The sequence below is a fragment of the Pelecanus crispus genome, chromosome 9, assembly GCF_030463565.1.
Source record: "Pelecanus crispus isolate bPelCri1 chromosome 9, bPelCri1.pri, whole genome shotgun sequence".
NCBI lineage: Eukaryota > Metazoa > Chordata > Aves > Pelecaniformes > Pelecanidae > Pelecanus > Pelecanus crispus.
Window position 1 is genome coordinate 32,604,364 of NC_134651.1, and position 8,842 is coordinate 32,613,205.

At 52.0% G+C, this 8,842-nt stretch overlaps 1 non-coding gene across 1 annotated transcript; it reads left to right on the plus strand.

The window, feature by feature from the left end:
* Nucleotides 1-7,761: 7,761 nt before the first annotated feature.
* On the plus strand, nucleotides 7,762-7,834 carry TRNAT-AGU (transfer RNA threonine (anticodon AGU)). Its single transcript has one exon. It is a non-coding gene; the product is annotated as a tRNA-Thr (tRNA).
* Nucleotides 7,835-8,842: the final 1,008 nt, after the last annotated feature.

Sequence of the window (8,842 nt, forward strand, 5' to 3'; positions counted from 1 at the left end):
TTAACTCCCACTGAACAAGAAAATCCAGCCCTAATGCTTTCATTAACAGTCGTTTCATAATGACCCTGGACAAACCTTTCATCAGGACTTGGCCAAGGCACTGTATGGAAGGACTTAAGGGCAAGATGTTTCAGGTCCTTCAGATTCCACCAGCAGAACGTTCCTTTATTATCAAGCCTGTTGGTAGCAGCGGCAGTTTGCACTGCATGGACCTAGCAAGTAGATTAGCATCTATGTCTCATTTAGTAATTGTTATTCCTTTTAGTCTTCCTCACTTTTCATAGTAGCATTCCCATCAGAGGCACTCAGAAGTACCCTCACAGGACTGCAGGATACAGTTTTGCTTTGGTTCACATGGTCTCTGTGGCAAGACAGGTGTTCATGTGAGCTTTACTACTGATCCTAGCTGCACTGCCACAATACAGCTGGCAATCTCTTACCAGATGGCAGAGGATTATCACAACTTTCCAACATGGAGAAAGCCTGGGATGGACTAACATCACTTGTCTAACTGGGCCAGATTCCACTGCATCCATGAAGGAGGAAGATTTGCCTCTAGGCTGTGGGAAGTAAGCTATTTACAGGAATGTTAGTGGTAAAAATGGAACAACTGCCGGTCTTGCACCCTCGAAGCACTTCATCTGAGGATGTAGGTATAGTCCTACTTGGAGCATTGGTCACAAGGCAAGATGCAAACCTCTTGCCTGGCATGGGTCAGACCTCAGCAGCCACTTTTTACCCATGAGGAGCTAGTGCAAAACCAGCACTGTGCCAGGAGAGGCTCCTGGGATGGGCAAGGATGGTGGAAAAGATCAAACAAAAACCGAAATCAGGTGTTTGCTAGTGTCAGAGGCGAAAGCACAGGGGTGGTAGTGGCAGCTCCTGGTGCATTAGTTCACCTGCTTGTAAAGTCAGCACTAACAACTCCTTTCCAGGACAGCTCTCAGCATTGCAAGGCTCTACCACTGAGATGAAAATGTCAAAGTATCTCAGGAAACATTGACTTTGAGAAATGTAGTTGCATCAGAGTTTCACTCAGCAAAGCAATGAGACAGCCTTTCCAGCACCAGCAAGCCTTTCACATTCACACCACTCCATCACTTTCCATTACCAGAAGCATTTATTTCTCATCAAAGTGCTTCCAGCATCAGTACACATTTAAACCATATTATTTTTCAAAACAGGGTCTGAAAACAGCCTGTACCAAATTGTTTCCCCTTTTTCCTTCTGCTAACCAGTGTCTCTCATGGCTCAGCCATGTGTTCCCAGGCTACGAGCTCAGCTGCTCTTGTAAACCACACTCCAAGCATGTGTTCTTGCATGGGATGTTCATTATTATTTTCAGAATTATTTTATTGGTATATGTCCTCACTGCATGCCCCCAAAGGGCTGTTTTCAGCAGGATTTCTACAAAGTTTCTTGATTGGCTTCAAGCTTCTTTGTGAGTTTACCCAATGCCAAGCTGAGGCACTGAACCCATGCCAGGTAATTCATCATTTCTCCTTAAATGCTATAGACAGAATCATGCTCTTAGCTTGTCAGATAAAGGCCTGAGAATTGCTTTTCAGCCCACCTAATGAGGGTTTGTGTTTTTCTACGCTTGGGAGGATGGACGGTCTTAATTTCCAATTTCTTTCAAAGAGAGCAATTTTCTCCCACAAAAAAAGACCAGGAATAATAGATACAATGTGGCTTATTCTGAGTCACCCTTTAACCATTTGTACTGATGTTTTCTCTTTGTACATCTTCTGACTAAGTCCCTGAAACTCAGAGTCCTCTTTAGCTGCTGCTGTACGTTTTTCCCTGCTGTAAGACATTTCTGTGCCTAAAGGTTTCATGCACAACCAGCATCCTCTCCCAGATTTTCTGCAGGCTGACAGAGTCTCCACAAATATTGCCCTCAAATTTGAGGTAGTCCAGACTGGGCTTTTCTAGCCCAGATCTGCAGGACTTGCCTACTCAATGTGAAGAGACCAAGGCATGGTGCACAAGGGACTCTGCAGGGAAAAAGCTTGCTTTCTTCTGTGCCTGGAAATCATCCAAGTGACAGCCCAGTGCACAACACTAAGGTGGAGGCTCTAGATGAGGTCTCCCAATCAGCCTGGCACTGGCCATATTTACCACTTCTACATGAATATTCATGGGGGTGACAGGGTTTCTCATTGTCCAATGTTTGGTCAAATGCTAAATCTGAAGTTCTGTTCCACCATCTGCTTCTTGTTCTCTTAACATTCGCTCCACATTTGCCACTGTTTCATCCCCAGCTGGAAACTTAGACTTTGAGAAGTGTCCAGTCACACAGACCATTGGATTCAGTCTTTTTCCTTGAATTTTCATCCTGAGGGCTTACCAAGGAATGATTTTTTTGTTGATAAAGCAGCAGGGAAGGAAGAAAACAGAAGCTGACCCATATGCTGGATGCTCCCCTCCTGCCTCCTCTGCAATGAGGTGGCTGAAGTATCCCTGCCTTGTTCACTGCCAGTGGAAAACCTGCCTCACTTTCCCTCAACTGAGTAAAACATAAACCCAAAAAGCAATGTCATGGTTCTCAGTTGAAAGAGCTCCGGACAGTAAAGGTAGATGCTGGAGCTTACAACTGACTGTACCATGTGGCACGATTTCAATACTGAAACAGGGAATCCAGCAGTATCTCACTGATGTAAGTGATTGGTAAAATGCTGCCTTATAGAAGGAAAGTTTCTGCTTTCCCGTATTTCCTACATACTGCAGCAGATATCAGGCAGATGTGGGCAGGCAATGTGGTGGCCTAAGCAGCCTCTGGAGCTGAAAGTCGCCCCAAGTCGAGCACCACTGTGCAGGGAGCGACGCGCATCCATCCACCTGCAGCTCGGCCTCCCTCGTAAGGCCACGTATCCCGGCCATGCCTGAGCACAACCCGCCACTCTGGGAGGGAGGCTGCTTCCATTGCCCTGGAGAGCCTTGCTGTACGTGTTATCCCTCTGGATGTCGCTGGAAGGTAATCTCTTCTGTGATTTCATTGCCTTTGGTCTTAAAGGAGAAAGCCGTCAAGCCGCATGGCTGGCGGCAAAGCTGTAACAGGGCACAAGGCGTGGGAAGTGTTGCCATGCCGAGGATGGACACAGAAGGAGGAAGAGACTGCAGGTTATACCCACGAAAATCTTGGCACTGAATATCCCCTTCCCCCCCGGTTCAGGCACCGGCTGGAAGGTCACGACGGTGCGCGATGCGAACGTGATAAACCACACCGTCATGACCACTGGCTGACGACCGTCACGTTACTGGAAACCAGCAGGGAGTCCAAAGCGAAGGCAGTATGCTGTAGCAGGAAGACAAAAGCAGCAGCTTGCGCGTGCCATCAGGCTGAGACTTGCGCCTTGTGCTGCCACACGGGGAACAAACCCGGACTTCGCAGAAGTCCTGAGAAGCACAGCCAGGTTGAGGTCAGAAGGCACCGCTGGAGGTCATCTGGGCCACCCCCCCTGCGCCAGCAGGGCCGCCCAGAGCTAGCGGCCCAGGACCGTGTCCCGGGCAATGGACCATGGCCATTGCCGTAGCCCCTCTCCAAACCAGACGGACCGCGTAGGCCTCAGGAGGGGCTACAGACACCGTCCAGCTAGCACGGCCCACGGCAATGCATCACGTCCATCGCCGTAGCCCCTCTCCCACCAGACTGAGCCCCGAGGCCTGAGGGCCCAGCGGAGCTGGCAGGAAAAGGGGGGCCGAGCACCAGGAAAAGGGGGAGAGCGCAGCATGGGTGGGTGTAACGATGCCAGCCGCATTGTTAATAATAACACTTAGAGTCCTGCTGTCATTGTCCTGTCTTTATTTTCTGGGAGAGCTAGGTTTTCGAGCACTGAGCAGAGCCTTCTGGTCCCCGTGGGGGTGGGCGCGTGGCCCCGCTGCTGGCCCAGCCCTCCTTTCGCCAGCTGCCGGGGCCGCCTTCTAGCATCAGCGGCGGGGCAGCTTCTTGGCGGGTGCGGCAGAGTCCTCAGAGCTGCTAGGCCCCCTCTTGAGAGGGCGCCGGGGCCCCCGGCGTGAGCAGCCCCTGCCCTGGCTGGGAGCAGAGGCACCTGCCGCAGCCTCCCCCGGCTCCCTGTGCAGCTCTTCTTGCTCCCCCGGCATGGGAGCGGGGACGGAGCGGGGGCAGCCGGGACCCCGCCGAAGACCAGCGGTCGAGCTGCCCGGGAGTTTGCCTGCGACCGCTGCGGCAGCGCTGCTGGAGGGGGCTGGTGTGGGTGCAGGAGTCCCCCCTCGGGAGGCAGAGGGGCTGGAGCTGCCCATGGGGCTGCGGTCCCGTCCCCCGCGGGAGGCAGAGGAGCTGGAGCTGGCCATGGGGCTGCGGTCCCGTCCCCCGCGGGAGGCAGAGGGGCCGGAGCTGCCCATGGGGCTGCGGTCCCGTCCCCCGCGGGAGGCAGAGGAGCTGGAGCTGCCCATGGGGCTGCGGTCCCATCCCCCGCGGGAGGCAGAGGAGCTGGAGCTGCCCATGGGGCTGCGGTCACGTCCCCCTCGGAAGACCGCCCAGCTGGTGCTGGTCACAACGCAGGCCTCCCCTCTCTCTTGGAAGCCAGCGGAGCTGGTTCTGCGCACCAGGTTGCCCTCCCGTCTCTCTTGGTAGGCAGCCCATCTTGTGCTGGCCACAGGGCTGCCCTCCCGCCACCTCATGAAGGTAGCGGAGCAGATGACGCCCCCGGGGCTGTCCTCCGACCCCCTGGCAGCACGGGAGTTGCCACGGAGCAGGAGGTAGTGGGCTGCCCTCCCACACCGTTCCACGGTGAACTCCATGAGCCCTTGCACGAACGCTGTCGCGCGGCCTTGGAGGTCGGCCCGCAGCGACTCGACCAGGCGCTCTTCATGCAGACCCCAGACGGGCAGGGCGCCCAGGATCATGTGTTCCAGCATGAGCGCCTGAGAATGCTCTTCCCCAAGGATGCGTCCCAGCTCCTGACACAGCCAGGGCTGCAGGAGCTGGAGGAGATAGGGATGCCTCCGGAAAAGTTGCCCCCAGGCGCTGGGGGGAATGCCACCCACGAGCCCTGGATCTGGGTTCCGTGGCTGGTGCACCCTGGATGCTGTTGGCGCCGGCAGTCTGTAAGGTCCCTCATCTTGGGCGCTGCCCAACGATGCCGCAGGTGGTCTTATGGGGAACTCTTCAAATTCGTCCCCCCGCAGCGAGTGCCGGATGGAGGTCACCCTCCTCTTGCAGAGGGGGCACTCGGGCTTGGTCTCTGCCCACCGCCGGATGCAGTTGAAACAGAAGCGGTGGAGGCACGGCACGGTACAGGCTGCGTTGTCCCAGCTGTCCAGGCATATGGGGCAGCGGTCCTCCGAGGCCGTGGCCATGCTCGGCACGCGCTGCGGTGGGCCGGGGAGAGCTGGTGGGGATGGACGACTCCTCCTCTGCGACGCTGCAGCGGCGGGTGTCCCGCTAGAAGAGGAAGAGAGGCCACGGTCGTTGGCTGGCCCGGCGACGGGTGGAAGAGAAGCCCGGCTCCCTCAAGAAGGAAACCCGCCCAGCTCCCCAGGGTGAAGTCTGCCCGCACAGCTCACCTCTGCTGCGGCGCGCATGCCTCCTGCCTGCCCCGGCTGCCTGAACCAGGCAGGGCCGGGGAAAAACTTGCAGCGGCTCCGGGGATGGGCACTGAGAGCTGCAGCCACCAGTTCCCAGGGCACAAGCCCAGCACCGAGCCAAAGGCTTGCTCCGCACCCCAAGCCTTGCCAACACGCTCAGCTGGAGTGAAGGCACGAGCCGCCTGGGAGAGGCTGGGCGCCCCAGCAAAAGCAGCGAGGGCCGCGATGTCACAGTGCATAGCTGGGGGATGTCACAGGCCATCACTGGGCGATGTCACGGTCCATCACTGGGGGACGTCACCAGGGGCCATCCTCGCCTGCAGCGCTCGCCCCGGCAGCCCTGCGGCCCTGGCACACGCCTCTTGGCTTACCGCAAGGCCGCTGCCCGCTCCATCCGCACGTCTCCTGTTGTGTGCTCGGCATCGGTGCTTCGAGCCAGCCACGGAGGCCTTGGCCGTGGCTTCCCAGGGCCCCGTCAGGTCACTCTGGCCTGAGGTGGCACATGTCTCCAGCCACACAAAGCAAGAGGGTTCCTGGGGAGCCCAGCACAAGAACAAGAAGCCCAGAACACAGCATTCTAGGTGTGGCCTCACCACTGCTGAATCATCTGAAAGATCACCTGCCTTGACCTACTGGCAATACTTTGCCATATGCAGCCCAGCATACCATTAGACTTCTTGGCAGCAAGGGCACATTGCCAGCTCCCATTCAACTTCGTGTCCACGGGGACCCGCAGGCCCTATTCTGCAAAGCTACTTTCCAGACAGTTGGCCCCCAGCACGTCAGGACCCTCGTTCATGGAGTTGTTTCTTCCCAGGTACAGGACTTTGCACGTGCTTTCGCTGAACTGCATGAGGTTCCTGTCAGACCCTTTCTCCAACCTATTGAGAAGAACAAGTAAGAAAAGTAAAACAAGTAAGAATCATAGAATCATAAAATGCTTTGGGTTGGAAGGGACCTTTAGAGGTCATCTAGCCCAACCCCCCTGCAGTGAGCAGGGACAGCTTTAACTAGATCAGGTTGCTCACAGCCCCATCCAACCTGACCTTGAATGTTTCCAGGGATGGGGCCTCCATTACCTCTCTGGGCAGCCTGTTCCAGTGCTTTACCACCCTCATTGTAAAAAGTTTCTTCCTTATGTCTAGTCTAAATCTACCCTCCTTTAGTTTAAATCCATTATTCCTTGTCCTGTCACAACAGGCCTTGCTAAAAAGATTCTCCCCATCCTTCCTGTAGGCCCCCTTGAAGTACTGGAAGGTCACAATAAGGTCTCCTCGCAGCCTTGAGATACCCATTTCCACTGATGTATACATTCTTTGGAGAATCCTCCTGATAGAAATGACACATGCCAAAGAAATAAAATCCAGCCACTTTGTGTAAAGCGGTTGCATTGAGGAATCTCACTGCCTGGTTAATCCTATCCAACAAAGCCTTTTCAAAAAGTTACTACAAAATCCAGGGGTTGGACACAAACCTAGAGCTATGCCATACAATATAAAAACAGGAAAACACTCTCTGTTGACTGTAATAATTAGCTAATGCCACCTGAGGCACCGAGGCTCTTAATGTTTAACGGGTGTGTTAATGAGGGAGGAAACAGAACAAATGCTGGGAGTGTTTCTTATGACCCCCCCCTTCTAACTACTTTTGGTGAAGAATGAAACTTCAAGAAAGATTACCTTGAAAATTCAGACACAAAAGAATAGCTTAGATATGTGAAAGTGCACACATCACCCATAGTGCCCAAAGGACATCATGGACTCCTAAGAAAGAATTGACACATTTGAAGATCCAAGAGCAAAAACAAATACACAGCTGATTTCCAAAGAAAAGCAGCAGGATATAAAGAGTCATTTTTTAGAAGCTTAACTTCCTTCTTTGATAAATTAGTGCAACAACTATGAAGAGGCAAAATATCATTGCTTCTTGTTTGTAAACTTTCCAAACTATTGGGCTGGAGAAAGGGGAGCCATGTATTACTCTTAATGTCCTTGCAGGGATGAGCTGGAGGAGAGTAAAATCCAGGTTTGGGTTGACCTGGTGTGTTGCTAGTTTTGTGACTCTGATGTTTGTGTTAGTGCCATTTAGAAAGAGAACAGAAAATTCTTGGAGCAGCACAATGTAGCAGAGCAGGTTTTATTTCATTCTAGAATTAAAAGAGAAAACTATTATATGAAATGTTTGCAAAGGAAAAAGCACATAAGCTTCAGAGGCTCCATAGCTCAGGGGTTAGAGCACTGGTCTAGTAAACCAGGGGTCGTGAGTTCAAATCTCACTGGAGCCTGGGAGCTCTGTACCTCCTGCAAAGATCTATGGCTTTAAATACCTGTTTTCTTCCAAAATGTTGCTGGTACCAATTTTTGGAGGATCCACCCCAGCCTAGCTGAAATACAAACATCATGTAGCACCTATAGCAAATAACAGGCAATGAGAAGCAGAGAAAAATAGTAATGGTCAGGGTTAAACCCCTAGAAAAATACCTCAAAATATTTTTCAAGTATAGCAATCGGAGATAGGAAATACCTAATAATGGGATTTAAAGCCTTCTGAGCCCTGCAGACATTGTGAAGCTCATTAATGAACAAATCTGAAATGGTTGCTAGATATTTACAGTCAGATCTGGCTCATCTCTTCATACTTCAGCAGGACAATCAAATTATGTCTCCAGAGCTCAGTAATTACAGAGCTGGCTAAAAAAACGTTTTGTGGAGGAATGGTAACATTGGTCTCCTTCAGAGTTCTGCTGTGGGGGGCTGGAAAGTTATCATTTTTAAGAAAATAGAAAAAGCTAGGAATTAACCTATCTTGCATTTTGAGTTCAATGGATTGCAGTCCAGATTTATGAGACTTCATACTCCACCTTTGCACATTTCCCATTTTTTTGCTCATTTTCACATAGACTATTGACTATTGACATAGACTAATGACTATTTTGTTCCATCAAAATGATCCAAACCGGTGACATAAAAGGACATTTCTGAATTTGAAAAGGGCCTTTTCCATTAGAAGGAAGGAAGGCTTAAAAGCTTGAAACATTTTTGTCTTGTGGAGCTGGACACTGGGTGCCAGGAGGGACATGGCACTTTGGTCACCTCTCTTCAGCCTGTTTCCTTAGAGCTCTGTTTTCCCAAAACAGCAAGCACATTACAGCTTCGGTGGGTTGATATGTTTTCTCCACATGAGAAGTGACCTGCAGGAATTTCCTAGCTTTCCTCTGTATATATCACAGTAAGGCTAAAGAAACAGAAATCAGCAGGGTTCCCATTAATCTGCAACCTAATAAAGTAGCACA